This window comes from Balaenoptera acutorostrata, chromosome 12 (genome assembly GCF_949987535.1).
Source record: "Balaenoptera acutorostrata chromosome 12, mBalAcu1.1, whole genome shotgun sequence".
Lineage (NCBI taxonomy): Eukaryota > Metazoa > Chordata > Mammalia > Artiodactyla > Balaenopteridae > Balaenoptera > Balaenoptera acutorostrata.
Window position 1 is genome coordinate 22,546,939 of NC_080075.1, and position 20,242 is coordinate 22,567,180.

The following is a 20,242-nucleotide window of genomic DNA, read 5'->3' on the forward strand; positions in this document are numbered from 1 at the left end:
TCCACCATCAAACCTCACTCATGACCCCAGGCCACATATTTCCACAATGAAACCTCAGTCATTTTCCCAGGCCACAGGTATCCAGAATCAAACCTCAGTCCTATTCCCAAGACACATGGTTCCAGAATCAAACCTCAGTCATGTTCCCTGGCCACAGGGTTCCACATTCAAACCTCAGTCATGTTCCCAGGACACAGGTGTCCAGAATCAAACCTCAGTCATGTTTCCAGGGAACAGGGTTCCAGAACCAAACCTCAGTCATGTTCCCAGGCCAAAGGTTTTCAGAATCAAACCACTGTCATGTTCCCAGGCCAGAGGGTTCCACAGTCAAACCTCAGTCATGTTCCCATGCCACAGGGTTCCAGAATCCAACCGATGTCATGTTCCCAGGCCACAGGGTTCCAGAATCAATCCTCAGTTATGTTGCCAGGCTACAGGGTTCCAGAATAAAACCTCAGTCATGTTCCCAGTCCACAGAGTTCCAGGAGCAAGCCTCAGTCAGGTTCCCAGGGCACAGTATTCCACAATCAAAACAGATGTCATGTTCCCTTGTCACAGGTTTCCAAAATCACGCCTCAGTCATGTTCCCAGGCAACAGGGTATCGGAATCCAAACCGATGTCATGTTACCAAGCCACAGGGTTCCACCATCAAACCTCAGTTATGTTCCCAGGTCACAGGATTCCACAATCTAACATCAGTCATGTTACCAGACCAATGGTTTACAGAATCAAACCTCAATCATGTTCCCAGGACACAAGGATCCAGAATCAAACCAATGTCAAGTTCCCAGACCATGGGTTTCCATCTAGGCCACAGTTATGTTTCCAGTGCACAGGGTACCACCATCAAGCCTCAGTCATATTCCTAGGACACATGGCTCCAGAATCAAACCTCAGTCATATTCGCAGGCCACAGGATTCCACAATCAAACCTCAGTCTTGTTCCCAGGACAAAGGTGTCCAGAATCAAACCTCAGTCATGTTCCCACGGAACAGGGTTCCAAAAACAAACCTCAGTCATGTTGCCAGGCCACAGGTTTCCACCGTCAAACCTCAGACATGTTCCCAGGCCACAGGGTTCCAGAATCAAACCGTTCTCATGTTCCCAGGCCACAGGGTTCCACAATCCACTGATGTCATGTTCCCAGGCCACAGGGATCCAGAATCAAACCTCAGTCATGTTGCCAGGCCATAGGGTACCACCATCCAATCTCAGTCATATTCCCAGGCCACAGGTTTCCAGAATCAAACCGATTTCATGTTCCCAGGCAACAGGGTACCAGAATCCAAACCAATGTCATGTTCCCAGGCCACAGGATTCCCCAATCTAACATCAGTCATATTCCCAGGCCATTGGTTTCCAGAATCAAACCTCAGTCATATTCCCAGGCCACATGGTTCCAGATTCAAACCTCAGTCATGTTCCCTGGACACAGGTTCCAAAAATAAAACCCCAGTCATGTTCCCAGGCCACAGGGTTCCACAATTAAACCGCAGTCATATTCCCAGGCCAGAGGGTTCCACAATCTAACCTCAGTCCTTTTGCCAGGCCACGGTTCCACCATCAAGCCTCAGTCATGTTCCCAGGCCAGAGTGTTCCACAATCAAACCTAAGTCATCTTGCCAGGCCACAGGATTCCACCATCAAACCTCAGTCCTGTTGCCAGGCCACAGGCTTCCACCATCAAGCCTCAGTCATGTTCCCAAGCCTGAGGGTTCCACAATCAAACCTCTGTCATGTTGCCAGGCCACAGGGTTCAACCATCAAACCTCAGTCATGTTCCCAGGAAACAGTGTTCCAGAATGAAACCAATGTCATGTTCCCAGGCCACGGGGTTCCTGTATCAGGCCTCAGTCATGTTCCCAGGCCACAGGGTTCCACCATCAAACCTCAGTCATGTTGCCAGTCCACAGGTTTCTGCGATCAAATCAGAGTCAAGTTCCCAGGCCACAGGGTTCTTCCATCAAACCTCAGTCATGTTCCCAGGCCACAGGGTACCACCATCAAACCTCAGTCATGTTCCCAGGCCACAGGGTTCTTCCATAAAACCTCAGTCATGTTCCCAGGCCACAGGATTCCACAATCCAACATCAGTCATGTTCCCAGACCAATGGTTTACAGAATCAAACCTCAATCATGTTCCCAGGACACAGGGTTCCAGAATCAAACCAATGTCAAGTTCCCAGGCCATGGGTTTCCATCTAGGCCACAGTCATGTTTCCAGGGCACAGGGTTCCACAATCAAACCTCAGTCATGTTGCCAGTCCCCAGGTTTCTGCCGTCAAACCTCAGTCAAGTTCCCAGGCCCCAAGGTTCCCGAATCAAGCCTCAGTCATTTGGCCAGGCCAGAGTGTTCCACCATCAAACCTCACTCATGACCCCAGGCCACATATTTCCACAATGAAACCTCAGTCATTTTCCCAGGCCACAGGTATCCAGAATCAAACCTCAGTCCTATTCCCAAGACACATGGTTCCAGAATCAAACCTCAGTCATGTTCCCTGGCCACAGGGTTCCACATTCAAACCTCAGTCATGTTCCCAGGACACAGGTGTCCAGAATCAAACCTCAGTCATGTTTCCAGGGAACAGGGTTCCAGAACCAAACCTCAGTCATGTTCCCAGGCCAAAGGGTTTCAGAATCAAACCACAGTCATGTTCCCAGGCCAGAGGGTTCCACAGTCAACCCTCAGTCATGTTCCCATGCCACAGGGTTCCAGAATCCAACCGATGTCATGTTCCCAGGCCACAGGGTTCCAGAATCAATCCTCAGTTATGTTGCCAGGCTACAGGGTTCAAGAATAAAACCTCAGTCATGTTCCCAGTCCACAGAGTTCCAGGAGCAAGCCTCAGTCAGGTTCCCAGGGCACACTATTCCACAATCAAAACAGATGTCATGTTCCCTTGTCACAGGTTTCCAGAATCACGCCTCAGTCATGTTCCCAGGCCACAGGGATCCAGAATCAAACCTCAGTCATGTTGCCAGGTCATAGGGTACCACCAGCAAACCTCAGTCATGTTCCCAGGCCACAGGGTTCTTCCATCAAACCTCAGTCATGTTCCCAGGCCACAGGATTCCACAATCTAACATCAGTCATGTTCCCATGCTACAGGGTTCCAGAATCCAACCGATGTCATGTTCCCTGGCCACAGGGTTCCAGAATCAATCCATAGGTATGTTCCCTGGCTACAGGGTTCCAGAATAAAACCTCAGTCATGTTCCCAGTCCACAGGGTTCCAGAACCAAGCCTCAGTCAGGTTCCCAGGGCACAGGATTCCACAATCTAAACAGATGTCATGTTCCCAGGTCACAGGTTTCCAGAATCACGCCTCAGTCATGTTCCCAGGCCACAGGGATCCAGAATCAAACCTCAGTTATGTTGCCAGACCATAGGGTACCACCATCCAATCTCAGTCATATTCCCAGGCCACAGGTTTCCAGAATCAAACCGATTTCATGTTCCCAGGAAACAGGGTACCAGAATCCAAACCGATGTCATGTTCCCAGGCCACAGGATTCCACAATCTAACATCAGTCATGTTCCCAGGCCATTGGTTTCCAGAATCAAACCTCAGTCATATTCCCAGGCCACATGGTTCCAGAATCAAACCTCAGTCATGTTCCCTGGACACAGGTTCCAAAAATAAAACCCCAGTCATGTTCCCAGGCCACAGGGTTCCACAATTAAACCGCAGTCATATTCCCAGGCCAGAGGGTTCCACAATCTAACCTCAGTCCTTTTGCCAGGCCACGGTTCCACCATCAAGCCTCAGTCATGTTCCCAGGCCAGAGTGTTCCACAATCAAACCTAAGTCATCTTGCCAGGCCACAGGATTCCACCATCAAACCTCAGTCCTGTTGCCAGGCCACAGGCTTCCACCATCAAGCCTCAGTCATGTTCCCAAGCCTGAGGGTTCCACAATCAAACCTCAGTCATGTTGCCAGGCCATCGGGTACCACCATCCAACCTCAGTCATATTCCCAGGCCACATGGTTCCAGAATCAAACCTCAGTCATGTTCCTGGACACAGGTTCCAAAAATAAAACCCCAGTCATGTTCCCAGGCCACAGGGTTCCACAATTAAACCGCAGTCATATTCCCAGGCCAGAGGGTTCCACAATCTAACCTCAGTCCTTTTGCCAGGCCACGGTTCCACCATCAAGCCTCAGTCATGTTCCCAGGCCAGAGTGTTCCACAATCAAACCTAAGTCATCTTGCCAGGCCACAGGATTCCACCATCAAACCTCAGTCCTGTTGCCAGGCCACAGGCTTCCACCATCAAGCCTCAGTCATGTTCCCAGGCCAGAGTGTTCCACAATCAAACCTAAGTCATCTTGCCAGGCCACAGGATTCCACCATCAAACCTCAGTCCTGTTGCCAGGCCACAGGCTTCCACCATCAAGCCTCAGTCATGTTCCCAAGCCTGAGGGTTCCACAATCAAACCTCTGTCATGTTGCCAGGCCACAGGGTTCTACCATCAAACCTCAGTCATGTTCCCAGGAAACAGTGTTCCAGAATGAAACCAATGTCATGTTCCCAGGCCACGGGGTTCCAGTATCAGGCCTCAGTCATGTTCCCAGTGCACAGGGTTCCACCATCAAACCTCAGTCATGTTGCCAGTCCACAGGTTTTTGCGATCAAATCAGAGTCAAGTTCCCAGGCCACAGGGTTCCAGAATCAAGCCTCAGTCATGATGCCAGGCCACAGAGTACCACCATCAAACCTCAGTCATGTTCCCAGGCCACAGGATTCCACAATCCAACATCAGTCATGTTCCCAGACCAATGGTTTACAGAATCAAACCTCAATCATGTTCCCAGGACACAGGGTTCCAGAATCAAACCAATGTCAAGTTCCCAGGCCATGGGTTTCCATCTAGGCCACAGTCATGTTTCCAGGGCACAGGGTTCCACAATCAAACCTCAGTCATGTTGCCAGTCCCCAGGTTTCTGCCGTCAAACCTCAGTCAAGTTTCCAGGCCCCAGGGTTCCCGAATCAAGCCTCAGTCATTTGGCCAGGCCAGAGTGTTCCACCATCAAACCTCACTCATACCCCAGGCCACATATTTCCACAATGAAACCTCAGTCATTTTCCCAGGCCACAGGTAGCCAGAATCAAACCTCAGTCCTATTCCCAGGACACATGGTTCCAGAATCAAACCTCAGTCATGTTCCCTGGCCACAGGGTTCCACATTCAAACCTCAGTCATGTTCCCATGCCACAGGGTTCCAGAATCCAACCGATGTCATGTTCCCAGGCCACAGGGTTCCAGAATCAATCCTCAGTTATGTTGCCAGGCTACAGGGTTCCAGAATAAAACCTCAGTCATATTCCCAGTTCACAGGGTTCCAGAACCAAGCCTCAGTCAGGTTCCCAGGGCACAGAATTCCACAATCTAAACAGATATCATGTTCCCAGGTCACAGGTTTCCAGAATCAAACCTCACTCATGTTGCCAGGCCATAGGGTACCACCATCCAATCTCAGTCATATTCCCAGGCCACAGGTTTCCAGAATCAAACCGATTTCATGTTCCCAGGCAACAGGGTACCAGAATCCAAACCGATGTCATGTTCCCAGGCCACAGGATTCTACAATCTAACATCAGTCATATTCTCAGGCCATTGGTTTCCAGAATCAAACCTCAGTCATATTCCCAGGCCACATGGTTCCACAATCTAACATCAGTCATGTTCCCAGACCAATGGTTTACAGAATCAAACCTCAATCATGTTCCCAGGACACAGGCTTCCAGAATCAAACCAATGTCAAGTTCCCAGGCCATGGGTTTCCATCTAGGCCACAGTCCTGTTTCCAGGGCACAGGGATCCACAATCAAACCTCAGTCATGTTGCCACTCCACAGGTTTCTGCCATCAAACCTCAGTCATGTTCCCAGGAAACACGGTTTCAAAATCATACCAATGTCATGTTCCCAGGGCACGGGGTTCCAGTATCAGGCCTCAGTCATGTTCCCAGTGCACAGGGTTCCAGAATAAACCCTCAGTCATGTTCCCTGGACACAGGTTCCAAAACTAAAACACCCGTCATATTCCCAAGCCACAGGGTTCCACAATTAAACCTGAGTCTTATTCCCAGGCCACAGGGTTCCACAATCTAACCTCAGTCCTGTTGCCAGGCCACGGTTCCACCATCAATCCTCAGTCATGTTCCCAGGCCAGAGTGTTCCACAATCAAACCTAAGTCCTCTTGCCAGGCCACAAGATTCCACCATCAAACCTCAGTCCTGTTGCCAGGCCACAGGCTTCCAACATCGAGCCTCAGTCATGTTCCCAAGCCTGAGGGTTCCACAATCAAACCTCTGTCATGTTGCCATGCCACAGGGTTCAACCATCAATCCTAAGTCATGTTCCCAGGCCACAGGGTTCCACAATCTAACATCAGTCCTGTTCCCAGACCAATGGTTTACAGAATCAAACCTCAATCATGTTCCCCGGACACAGGGTTCCAGAATCAAACCAATGTCATGTTCCCAGGCCACGGGGTTCCAGTATCAGGCCTCAGTCATGTTCCCAGTGCACAGGGTTCCACCATCAAACCTCAGTCATGTTGCCAGTCCAGAGGTTTCTGCGAGCAAATCAGAGTTAAGTTCCCAGGCCACAGGGTTCCAGAATCAAGCCTCAGTCATGTTGCCAGGCCACAGAGTATCACCATCAAACCTCAGTCATGTTCCCAGGCCACAGGGTTCTTCCATCAAACCTCAGTCATGTTCCCAGGACACAGGGTTCCAGAATCAAACCAATGTCAAGTTCCCAGGCCATGGGTTTCCATCTAGGCCACAGTCATGTTTCCAGGGCACAGGGTTCCACAATCAAACCTCAGTCATGTTGCCAGTCCCCAGGTTTCTGCCATCAAACCTCAGTCAAGTTCCCAGGCCACAGGGTTCCAGAATAAACCCTCAGTCATGTTCCCTGGACACAGGTTCTAAAAATAAAACACCAGTCATGTTCCCAGGCCACAGGGTTCCACAATCATACCTAAGTCATCTTGCCAGGCCACAGGTTTCCACCATCAAACCTCAGTCCTGTTGCCAGGCCACAGGCTTCCACCATCAAGCCTCAGTCATGTTCCCAAGCCTGAGGGTTCCACAATCAAACCTCAGTCATGTTGCCAGGCCATCGGGTACCACCATCCAACCTCAGTCATATTCCCAGGCCACAGGTTTCCAGAATCAAACCGATTTCATGTTCTCAGGCAACAGGGTGCCAGAATCCAAACCGATGTCATGTTCCCAGGCCACAGGATTCCACAATCTAACATCAGTCATATTCCCAGACCATTCGTTTCCAGAATCAAACCTCAGTCATATTCCCAGGCCACATGGTTCCAGAATCAAACCTCAGTCATTTTCCCAGGACTCAGGGTTCCAGAATAAACCCTCAGTCATGTTCCCTGGACACAGGTTCCAAAACTAAAACACCCGTCATATTCCCAAGCCACAGGGTTCCACAATTAAACCTGAGTCTTATTCCCAGGCCACAGGGTTCCACAATCTAACCTCAGTCCTGTTGCCAGACCACGGTTCCACCATCAAGCCTCAGTCATGTTCCCAAGCCTGAGGGTTCCACAATCAAACCTCTGTCATGTTGCCAGACCACAGGATTCCACCATCAAACCTCAGTCATGTTCCCAGGCCACAGGATTCCACAATATAACATCAGTCATGTTCCCTGACCAATGGTTTACAGAATCAAACCTCAATCATGTTCCCAGGACACAGGGTTCCAGAATCAAACCAATGTCAAGTTCCCAGGCCATGGGTTTCCATCTAGGCCACAGTCATGTTTCCAGGGCACAGGGTTCCACAATCAAACCTCAGTCATGTTGCCAGTCCACAGGTTTCTGCCATCAAACCTCAGTCAAGTTCCCAGGCCACAGGGTTCCAGAATAAACCCTCAGTCATGTTCCCTGGACACAGGTTCTAAAAATAAAACACCAGTCATGTTCCCAGGCCACAGGGTTCCACAATCATACCTAAGTCATCTTGCCAGGCCACAGGATTCCACCATCAAACCTCAGTCCTGTTGCCAGGCCACAGGCTTCCACCATCAAGCCTCAGTCATGTTCCCAAGCCTGAGGGTTCCACAATCAAACCTCAGTCATGTTGCCAGGCCATCGGGTACCACCATCCAACCTCAGTCATATTCCCAGGCCACAGGTTTCCAGAATCAAACCGATTTCATGTTCTCAGGCAACAGGGTGCCAGAATCCAAACCGATGTCATGTTCCCAGGCCACAGGATTCCACAATCTAACATCAGTCATATTCCCAGACCATTCGTTTCCAGAATCAAACCTCAGTCATATTCCCAGGCCACATGGTTCCAGAATTAAACCTCAGTCATTTTCCCAGGACACAGGGTTCCAGAATAAACCCTCAGTCATGTTCCCTGGACACAGGTTCCAACACTAAAACACCCGTCATATTCCCAAGCCACAGGGTTCCACAATTAAACCTGAGTCTTATTCCCAGGCCACAGGGTTCCACAATCTAACCTCAGTCCTGTTGCCAGGCCACGGTTCCACCATCAATCCTCAGTCATGTTCCCAGGCCAGAGTGTTCCACAATCAAACCTAAGTCCTCTTGCCAGGCCACAAGATTCCACCATCAAACCTCAGTCCTGTTGCCAGGCCACAGGCTTCCACCATCGAGCCTCAGTCATGTTCCCAAGCCTGAGGGTTCCACAATCAAACCTCTGTCATGTTGCCATGCCACAGGGTTCAACCATCAATCCTAAGTCATGTTCCCAGGAAACAGGGTTCCAGAATCAAACCAATGTCATGTTCCCAGGCCACGGGGTTCCAGTATCAGGCCTCAGTCATGTTCCCAGTGCACAGGGTTCCACCATCAAACCTCAGTCATGTTGCCAGTCCACAGGTTTCTGCGGTCAAATCAGAGTCAAGTTCCCAGGCCACAGGGTTCCAGAATCAAGCCTCAGTCATGTTGCCAGGCCACAGGATACCACCATCAAACCTCAGTCATGTTCCCAGGAAACAGGGTTCCAGAATCAAACCTCAGTCATGTTCCCAGGCCACAGGATTCCACAATCTAACATCAGTCATGTTCCCAGACCAATGGTTTACAGAATCAAACCTCAATCATGTTCCCCGGACACAGGGTTCCAGAATCAAACCAATGTCAAGTTCCCAGGCCATGGGTTTCCATCGAGGCCACAGTCATGTTTCCAGGGCACAGGGTTCCACAATCAAACCTCAGTCATGTTGCCAGTCCCCAGGTTTCTGCCGTCAAACCTCAGTCAAGTTCCCAGGCCTCAGGGTTCCCGAATCAAGCCTCAGTCATTTGGCCAGGCCAGAGTGTTCCACCATCAAACCTCACTCATATCCCAGGCCACATATTTCCACAATGAAACCTCAGTCATTTTCCCAGGCCACAGGTATCCAGAATCAAACCTCAGTCCTATTCCCAGGACATATGGTTCCAGAATCAAACCTCAGTCATGTTCCCTGGCCACAGGGTTCCACATTCAAACCTCAGTCATGTTCCCAGGACACAGGTGTCCAGAATCAAACCTCAGTCATCTTTCCAGGGAACAGGGTTCCAGAACCAAACCTCAGTCATGTTCCCAGGCCAAAGGGTTTCAGAATCAAACCACAGTCATGTTCCCAGGCCAGAGGGTTCCACAGTCAAACCTCAGTCATGTTCCCAGGCCACAGGGTTCCAGAATCCAACCGATGTCATGTTCCCAGGCCACAGGGTTCCAGAATCAATCCTCAGTTATGTTGCCAGGCTACAGGGTTCCAGAATAAAACCTTAGTCATATTCCCAGTTCACAGGGTTCCAGAACCAAGCCTCAGTCTGGTTCCCAGGGCACAGAATTCCACAATCTAAACAGATGTCATGTTCCCAGGTCACAGGTTTCCAGAATCAAACCTCACTCATGTTGCCAGGCCATAGGGTACCACCATCCAATCTCAGTCATATTCCCAGGCCACAGGTTTCCAGAATCAAACCGATTTCATGTTCCCAGGCAACAGGGTACCAGAATCCAAACCGATGTCATGTTCCCAGGCCACAGGATTCTACAATCTAACATCAGTCATATTCCCAGGACACATGGTTCCAGAATCAAACCTCAGTCATGTTCCCTTGACACAGGCTCCAAAAATAAAACCCCAGTCATGTTCCCAGGCCAGAGGGTTCCACAATCTAACCTCAGTCCTGTTGCCAGGCCACGATTCCACCATCAAGCCTCAGTCATGTTGACAGGCCACAGGCTTCCACCATCAAGCCTCAGTCATGTTCCCAAGCCTGCGGGTTCCAAAATCAAACCTCTGTCATGTTGCCAGGCCACAGGGTTCAACCATCAAACCTCAGTCATGTTCCCAGGCCACAGGGTTCTTCCATCAAACCTCAGTCATGTTCCCAGGCCACAGGATTCCACAATCTAACATCAGTCATGTTCCCAGACCAATGGTTTACAGAATCAAACCTCAATCATGTTCCCAGGACACAGGCTTCCAGAATCAAACCAATGTCAAGTTCCCAGGCCATGGGTTTCCATAGATGCCACAGTCATGTTTCCAGGGCACAGGGTTCCATAATTAAACCTCAGTCATATTCCCAGGCCAGAGAATTCCACAATCAAACCTCTGTCATGTTGCCAGGCCACAGGGTTCTACCATCAAACCTCAGTCATGTTCCCAGGAAACACGGTTTCAAAATCATACCAATGTCATGTTCCCAGGGCACGGGGTTCCAGTATCAGGCCTCAGTCATGTTCCCAGTGCACAGGGTTCCACCATCAAACCTCAGTCATGTTGCCAGTCCACAGGTTTCTGCGATCAAATCAGAGTCAAGTTCCCAGGCAACAGGGTTCCAGAATGAAACCTCAGTCATGTTCCAAGGCCACAGGATTCCACAATCTAACATCAGTCATGTTCCCAGGCCAATCATTTCCAGAATCAAGCCTCAGTCAGGTTCCCAGGGCACAGGATTCCACAATCTAAACAGATGTCATGTTCCCAGGTCACAGGTTTCCAGAATCACGCCTCAGTCATGTTCCCAGGCCACAGGGATCCAGAATCAAACCTCAGTCATGTTCCCTGGACACAGGTTCCAAAAATAAAACAACAGTCATATTCCCAGGCCACAGGGTTCCACAATTAAACCGCAGTCATATTCCCAGGCCAGAGGGTTCCACAATCTAACCTCAGTCCTGTTGCCAGGCCACGGTTCCACCATCAAGCCTCAGTCATGTTCCCAGGTCAGAGTGTTCCACAATCAAACCTAAGTCATCTTGCCAGGCCACAGGATTCCACCATCAAACCTCAGTCCTGTTGCCAGGCCACAGGCTTCCACCATCAAGCCTCAGTCATGTTCCCAAGCCTGAGGGTTCCACAATCAAACCTCTGTCATGTTGCCAGGACACAGGGTTCAACCATCAAACCTCAGTCATGTTCCCAGGAAACAGGGTTCCAGAATCAAACCAATGTCATGTTCCCAGGCCACGGGGTTCCAGTATCAGGCCTCAGTCATGTTCCCAGTGCACAGGGTTCCACCATCAAACCTCAGTCATGTTGCCAGTCCAGAGGTTTCTGCGAGCAAATCAGAGTTAAGTTCCCAGGCCACAGGGTTCCAGAATCAAGCCTCAGTCATGTTGCCAGGCCACAGAGTACCACCATCAAACCTCAGTCATGTTCCCAGGCCACAGGGTTCTTCCATCAAACCTCAGTCATGTTCCCAGGACACAGGGTTCCAGAATCAAACCAATGTCAAGTTCCCAGGCCATGGGTTTCCATCTAGGCCACAGTCATGTTTCCAGGGCACAGGGTTCCCCCATCAAACCTCAGTCATGTTGCCAGTCCCCAGGTTTCTGCCGTCAAACCTCAGTCAAGTTCCCAGGCCCCAGGGTTCCCGAATCAAGCCTCAGTCATTTGGCCAGGCCAGAGTGTTCCACCATCAAACCTCACTCATGACCCCAGGCCACAGAGTTCCAGAAGCAAGCCTCAGTCAGGTTCCCAGGGCAGAGTATTCCACAATCAAAACAGATGTCATGTTCCCTTGTCACAGGTTTCCGGAATCACGCCTCAGTCATGTTCCCAGGCAACAGGGTATCAGAATCCAAACCGATGTCATGGTACCAAGCCACAGGTTTCCACCATCAAACCTCAGTTATGTTCCCAGGTCACAGGATTCCACAATCTAACATCAGTCATGTTCCCAGACCAATGGTTTACAAAATCAAACCTCAATCATGTTCCCAGGACACAAGGATCCAGAATCAAACCAATGTCAAGTTCCAAGACCATTGGTTTCCATCTAGGCCACAGTTAAGTTTCCAGGGCACAGGGTTCCACAATCAAACCTCTGTCATGTTCCCAGGCCACAGGTGTCCAGAATCAAACCGATTTCATGTTCCCAGGCAACAGGGTACCAGAATCCAAACCGATGTCATGTTCCCAGGACACAGGGTCCCAGATTCAAACCTCAGTCATGTTCCCAGGACACAGGTGTCCAGAATCAAACCTCAGTCATGTTTCCAGGGAACAGGGTTCCAGAACCAAACCTCAGTCATGTTCCCAGGCCAAAGGGTTTCAGAATCAAACCACAGTCATGTTCCCAGGCCAGAGGGTTCCACAGTCAAACCTCAGTCATGTTCCCAGGCCACAGGGTTCCAGAATGCAACGGAAGTCATGTTCCCAGGCCACAGGGTTCCAGAATCAATCCTCAGTTATGTTGCCAGGCTACAGGGTTCCAGAATAAAACCTCAGTCATGTTCCCAGGCCACAGGGTTCCAGAACCTTGCCTCAGTCAGGTTCCCAGGGCACAGTATTCCACAATCTAAACAGATGTCATGTTCCCAGGTCACAGGTTTCCAGAATCATGCCTCAGTCATGTTGCCAGGCCACAGGGTACCACCATCAAGCCTCAGTCATATTCCCAGGACACATGGTTCCAGAATCAAACCTCAGCCATGTTCGCAGGCCACAGGATTCCACCGTCAAACCTCAGTCTTGTTCCCAGGACAAAACTGTCCAGAATCAAACCTCAGTCATGTTCCCAGGGAACAGGGTTCCAGAAACAAACCTCAGTCATGTTGTCAGGCCACAGGTTTCCACCATCAAACCTCAGACATGTTCCCAGGCCACAGGGTTCCAGAATGAAACCGTTCTCATGTTCCCAGACCACAGGGTTCCACAATCCACTGATGTCATGTTCCCAGGCCACAGGGTTCCAGAATCACGCCTCTGTTATGTTCCCAGGCTACAGGGTTCCAGAAGAAAACCTCAGTCATATTCCCAGTGCACAGGGTTCCAGAACCAAGCCTCAGTCAGGTTCCCAGGGCACAGTATTCCACAATCTAAACAGATGTCATGTTCCCAGGCCTCAGGTTTCCAGAATCACGCCTCAGTCATGTTCCCAGGCCACAGGGATCCAGAATCAAACCTCAGTCATGTTGCCAGGCCATAGGGTACCACCATCCAACCTCAGTCATATTCCCAGACCACAGGTGTCCAGAATCAAACCGATTTCATCATCCCAGGCAACAGGGTACCAGAATCCCAAGCGATGTCATGTTCCCAGGCCACAGGATTCCACAATCTAACATCAGTCATGTTTTGAGGCCAATGGTTTCGAGAATCAAACCTCAGTCATATTCCCAGGACACATGGTTCCAGAATCAAACCTCAGTCATGTTGCCAGGCCACAGGTGTCCAGAATCAAACCGATTTCATGTTCCCAGGCAACAGGGTACAAGAATCCAAACCGATGTCATGTTCCCAGGCCACAGGATTCCACAAACTAACATCAGTCATGTTCCCAGGCCAATGGTTTCCAGAATCAAACCTCAATCATGTTCCCAGGACACAGGGTTCCAGAATCAAACCAATGTCAAGTTTCCAGGCCATGGGTTTCCATCTAGGCCACAGTCATGTTTCCAGGGCACAGGGTTCCCCCATCAAACCTCAGTCATGTTGCCAGTCCCCAGGTTTCTGCCGTCAAACCTCAGTCAAGTTCCCAGGCCCCAGGGTTCCCGAATCAAGCCTCAGTCATTTGGCCAGGCCAGAGTGTTCCACCATCAAACCTCACTCATGACCCCAGGCCAGATATTTCCACAATGTAACCTCAGTCATTTTCCCAGGCCATAGGTATCCAGAATCAAACCTCAGTCCTATTCCCAGGACACATGGTTCCAGAATCAAACCTCAGTCATGTTCCCTGGCCACAGGGTTCCACATTCAAACCTCAGTCATGTTCCCAGGACACAGGTGTCCAGAATCAAACCTCAGTCATGTTTCCAGGGAACAGGGTTCAAGAACCAAACCTCAGTCATGTTCCCAGGCAAAAGGTTTTCAGAATCAAACCACTGTCATGTTCCCAGGCCAGAGGGTTCCACAGTCAAACCCCACTCATGTTCCCATGCCACAGGGTTCAAGAATCCAACCGATGTCATGTTCCCAGGCCACAGGGTTCCAGAATCAATCCTTCGTTATGTTCCCTGGCTACAGGGTTCCAGAATAAAACCTCAGTCATGTTCCCAGTCCACAGGGTTCCAGAACCAAGCCTCAGTCAGGTTCCCAGGGCACAGTATTCCACAATCTAAACAGATGTCATGTTCCCAGGTCACAGGTTTCCAGAATCAAACCTATTTCATGTTCCCAGGCAACAGGGTACCAGAATCCAAACCGATGTCATGTTCCCAGGCCACAGGATTCCACAATCTAACATCAGTCATGTTCCCAGGCCAATGGTTTCCAGAATCAAACCTCAGTCATATTCCCAGGCCACATGGTTCCAGAATCAAGCTTCAGTCATGTTGCCAGGCCACAGGGTTCAACCATCAAACCTCAGTCATGTTCCCAGGAAACAGGGTTCCAGAATCAAACAAATGTCATGTTCCCAGGCCACAGGGTTCCAGTATCAGGCCTCAGTCATGTTCCCAGTGCGCAGGGTTCCACCATCAAACCTCAGTCATGTTGCCAGTCCACAGGTTTCTGCGATCAAATCAGAGTCAAGTTCCCAGGCCACAGGGTTCCCGAATCAAGCCTCAGTCATTTGGCCAGGCCAGAGTGTTCCACCATCAAACCTCACTCATGACCCCAGGCCACATATTTCCACAAAGAATCCTCAGTTATTTTCCCAGGCCACAGGTAGCCAGAATCAAACCTCAGTCCTATTCCCAGGACACATGGTTCCAGAATCAAACCTCAGTCATGTTCCCTGGCCACAGGGTTCCACATTCAAACCTCAGTCATGTTCCCAGGACACAGGTGTCCAGAATCAAAGCTCAGTCATGTTTCCAGGAAACAGGGTTCCAGAACCAAACCTCAGTCATGTTCCCAGGCCAAAGGGTTTCAGAACTAAACCTCAGTCATGTTCCCAGGCCAAAGGGTTTCAGAATCAAACCACAGTCATGTTTCCAAGCCAGAGGGTTCCACAGTCAAACCTCAGTCATGTTCCCATGCCACAGGGTTCCAGAATCCAACGGATGTCATGTCCCCAGCCCACAGGGTTCCAGAATCAATCCTCAGTTATGTTCCCAGGCTACAGGGTTCCAGATTAAAACCTCAGTCATGTTCCCAGTCCACAGGGTTCCAGAACCAAGCCTCAGTCAGGTTCCCAGGGCACAGTATTCCACAATCTAAACAGATGTCACGTTCCCAGGCCACAGGTTTCCAGAATCACGCCTCAGTCATGTTCCCAGGCCACAGGGATCCAGAATCAAACCTCAGTCATGTTCCCAGGACACAGGGATCCAGAATAAACCCTCACTCATATTCCCAGGCCACAGGGTTCAACAATTAAACCTCAGTCAGGTTCCCAGCGCACAGTATTCCACAATCTAAACAGATGTCATGTTCCTACGCCACAGGTTTACAGAATCACGCCTCAGTCATGTTCCCAGGCCACAGGGATCCAGAATCAAACCTCAGTCATGTTCCCAGGACACAGGGTTCCAGAATAAAACCTCAGTCATATTCCCAGTCCACAGGGTTCCAGAACCAAGCCTCAGTCAGGTTCCCAGCGCACAGTATTCCACAATCTAAACAGATGTCACGTTCCCAGGCCACAGGTTTCCAGAATCACGCCTCAGTCATGTTCCCAGGCCACAGGGATCCAGAATCAAGCCTCAGTCATGTTGCCAGGCCATAGGGTACCACCATCAAACCTCCGTCATATTCCCAGGCCACAGGTTTCCAGAATCAACCGATTTCATGTTCCCAGGCAACAGGGTACCAGAGTCCAAACCGATGTCAGGTTCCCAGGCTACAGGATTCCACAATCTAACATCAGTCATGTTCCCAGGCTAATCGTTTCCAGAATCAAACCTCAGTCATATTCCCAGGCCACAGGGTTCCAGAATCAAACCTCAGTCATGTTCACAGGCCACAGGATTCCACAGTCAAACCTCAGTCTTGTTCCCAGGACAAAGGTGTCCAGAATCAAACCTCAGTCATGTTCCCACGGAACAGGGTTCCAGAAACAAACCTCAGTCATGTTGCCAGGCCACAGGTTTCCACCATCAAACCTCAGAAATGTTCCCAGGCCACAGGGTTCCAGAATCAAACCGTTCTCATATTCCCCGACCACAGGGTTCCACAATCCACTGATGTCATGTTCCCAGGCCACAGGGTTCCTGAATCAATCCTCAGTTATGTTCCCAGGCTACAGGGTTCCAGAACCAATCCTCAGTCAGGTTGCCAGGGCACAGTATTCCACAATCTAAACAGATGTCATGTTCCCAGGCCACAGGTTTCTAGAATCACGCCTCAGACATGTTCCTAGGCCACAGGGATCCAGAATCAAACCTCAGTCATGTTGCCAGGCCATAGGATACCACCATCCAACCTCAGTCATCTTCCCAGACCACAGGTGTCCAGAATCAAACCGATTTGATGTTCCCAGGCAACAGGGTACCAGAATCCAAACCGATGTCATATTCCCAGGCCACAGGATTCCACAATCTAACATCAGCCATGTTCCCAGGCCAATGGTTTCCAGAATCAAACCTCAGTCATATTCCCAGGCCACATGGTTCCAGAATCAAACCTCAGTCATGTTCCCAGGACACAGGGTTCCAGAATAAACTCTCAGTCATGTTCCCTGGACAGAGGTTCCAAAAATAAAACCTCAGTCATATTCCCAGGCCACAGGGTTCCACAATCCACTGATGTCATGTTCCCAGGCCACAGGGTTCCTGAATCAATCCTCAGTTATGTTCCCAGGCTACAGGGTTCCAGAACCAATCCTCAGTCAGGTTGCCAGGGCACAGTATTCGACAATCTAAACAGATGTCATGTTCCCAGGTCACAGGTTTCCAGAATCACGCCTCAGTCATGTTGCCAGGCCATAGGGTACCACCATCCAACCTCAGTCACATTCCCAGATCACAGGTGTACAGAGTCAAACTGATTTCATGCTCCCAGGAAACAGGGTACCAGAATCCAAACCGATGTCATGTTCCCAGGCCACAGGATTCCACAATCTAACATCAGTCATGTTCCCAGGCCAATGGTTTCCAGAATCAAACCTTAGTCATATTCCCAGGCCACATGATTCCAGAATCAAACCTCAGTCATATTCCCAGGCCAGAGGGTTCCACAATCAAACTTTAGTCCTCTTGCTAGGCCAGGGTTCCACCATCAAGCCTCAGTCATATTCCCAGGCCAGAGGGTTCCACAATCAAACCTCAGTCCTCTTGCCAGGCCACGGTTCTACCATCAAGCCTCAGTCATATTCCCAGTACAGAGGGTTCCACAATCAAACCTCAGTCCTGTTGCCAGGCCACAGGCTTCCACCATCAAGCCTCAGTCATGTTCCCAGGCCAGAGTGTTCCACAATCAAACCTAAGTCATCTTGCCAGGCCACAGGATTCCACCATCAATCCTCAGTCCTGTTGCCAGGCCACAGGCTTCCACCATCAAGCCTAAGTCATGTTCCCAAGCCTGAGGGTTCCACAATCAAACCTCTGTCATGTTGCCAGGCCACAGGTTTCAAACATCAAACCTCAGTCATCTTCCCAGGAAACAGGGTTCCAGAATCAAACCAATGTCATGTTCCCAGTGCACAGGATTCCACTATCAAACCTCAGTCATGTTGCCAGTCCACAGGTTTCTGCGATCACATCAGAGGCAAGTTCCCAGACCACAGGGTTCCAGAATCAAGCCTCAGTCATGTTGCCAGGCCACAGGGTTCTTCCATCAAACCTAAGTCATGTTCCCAGGCCACAGGATTCCACAATCTAACATCAGTCATGTTCCCAGACCAATGGTTTACAGAATCAAACCTCAATCATGTTCCCAGGGCACAGGGTCCCAGAATCTAACCAATGTCAAGTTTCCAGGCCATGGGTTTCCATCTAGGCCACAGTCATGTTTCCAGGGCACAGCGTTCCCGAATCAAGCCTCAGTCATTTGGCCAAGCCAGAGTGTTCCACCATCAAACCTCACTCATGACCCCAGGCCACATATTTCCACCATGAAACCTCAGTCATTTTCCCAGGCCACAGGTATCCAGAATCAAACCTCAGTCCTATTCCCAGGACACATGGTTCCAGAATCAAACCTCAGTCATGTTCCCTGGCCACAGGGTTCCACATTCAAACTTCAGTCATGTTCCCAAGACACAGGTGTCCAGAATCAAACCAAAGTAATGTTTCCATGGAACAGGGTTCCAGAACCAAACCTCAGTCATGTTCCCAGGCCAAAGGGTTTCAGAACTAAACCTCAGTCATGTTCCCAGGCCAAAGGGTTTCAGAATCAAACCACAGTCATGTTTCCAAGCCAGAGGGTTCCACAGTCAAACCTCAGTCATGTTCCCATGCCACAGGGTTCCAGAATCCAACGGATGTCATGTCCCCAGCCCACAGGGTTCCAGAATCAATCCTCAGTCATGTTCCCAGGACACAGGGTTCCAGAATAAACTATCAGTCATGTTCCCTGGACACAGGTTCCAAAAATAAAACCCCACTCATTTTCCCAGGCCACAGGGTTCCACAATTAAACCTCAGTCATATTCCCAGGCCGGAGAGTTCCACAATCAAACCTCAGTCCTGTTGCCAGGCCACGGTTCCACCATCAAGCCTCAGTCATGTTCCCAGGCCAGAGTGTTCCACAATCAAACCTAAGTCATCTTGCCAGGCCACAGGATTCCACCATCAAACCTCAGTACTGTTGCCAGGCCACAGGCTTCCACCATCACGCCTTAGTCATGTTCCCAAGCCTGAGGGTTCCACAATCAAACCTCTGTCTTGTTGCCAGGCCACAGGGTTCAACCATCAAACCTCAGTCATGTTCCCAGGAAACAGGGTTCCAGAATCAAACCAATGTCAAGTTCCCAGGCCATGGGTTTCCATCTAGGCCACAGTCTTGTTTCCAGGGCACAGGGATCCACAATCAAACCTCAGTCATGTTGCCAGTCCACAGGTTTCTGCCATCAAACCTCAGTCAAGTTCCCAGGCCACAGGGTTCCCGAATCATGCCTCAGTCATTTGGCCAGGCCAGAGTGTTCCACCATCAAACCTCACTCATGACCCCAGGCACATATTTCCACAATGAAACCTCAGTCATATTCCCTGGCCACAGGGTTCCACATTCAAACCTCAGTCATCATCCCAGGACACAGGTGTCAAGAAACAAACCTCATTCATTTTGCCAGGCCACAGGTTTCGACCATCAAACCTCAGACATGTTCCCAGGCCACAGGGTTCCAGAACCAAACCGTTCTCATGTTCCCCGACCACAGGGTTCCACAATCCACTGATGTCATGTTCCCAGGCCACAGGGTTCCAGAATCACGCCTCTGTTATGTTCCCAGGCTACAGGGTTCCAGAAGAAAACCTCAGTCATATTCCCAGTGCACAGGGTTCCAGAACCAAGCCTCAGTCAGGTTCCCAGGGCACAGTATTCCACAATCTAAACAGATGTCATGTTCCCAGGCCACAGGTTTCCAGAATCACGCCTCAGTCATGTTCCCAGGCCACAGGGATCCAGAATCAAGCCTCAGTCATGTTGCCAGGCCATAGGGTACCACCATCAAACCTCAGTCATATTCCCAGGCCACAGGTTTCCAGAATCAACCGATTTCATGTTCCCAGGTAACAGGGTACCAAAATCCCAACCGATGTCATGTTCCCAGGCCACAGGATTCCACCATCTAACATCAGTCATGTTCCCAGGCCAATGGTTTCCAGAATCAAACCTCAGTCATATTCCCAGGCCATATGGTTCCAGAATCATACCTCAGTCATGTTCCCA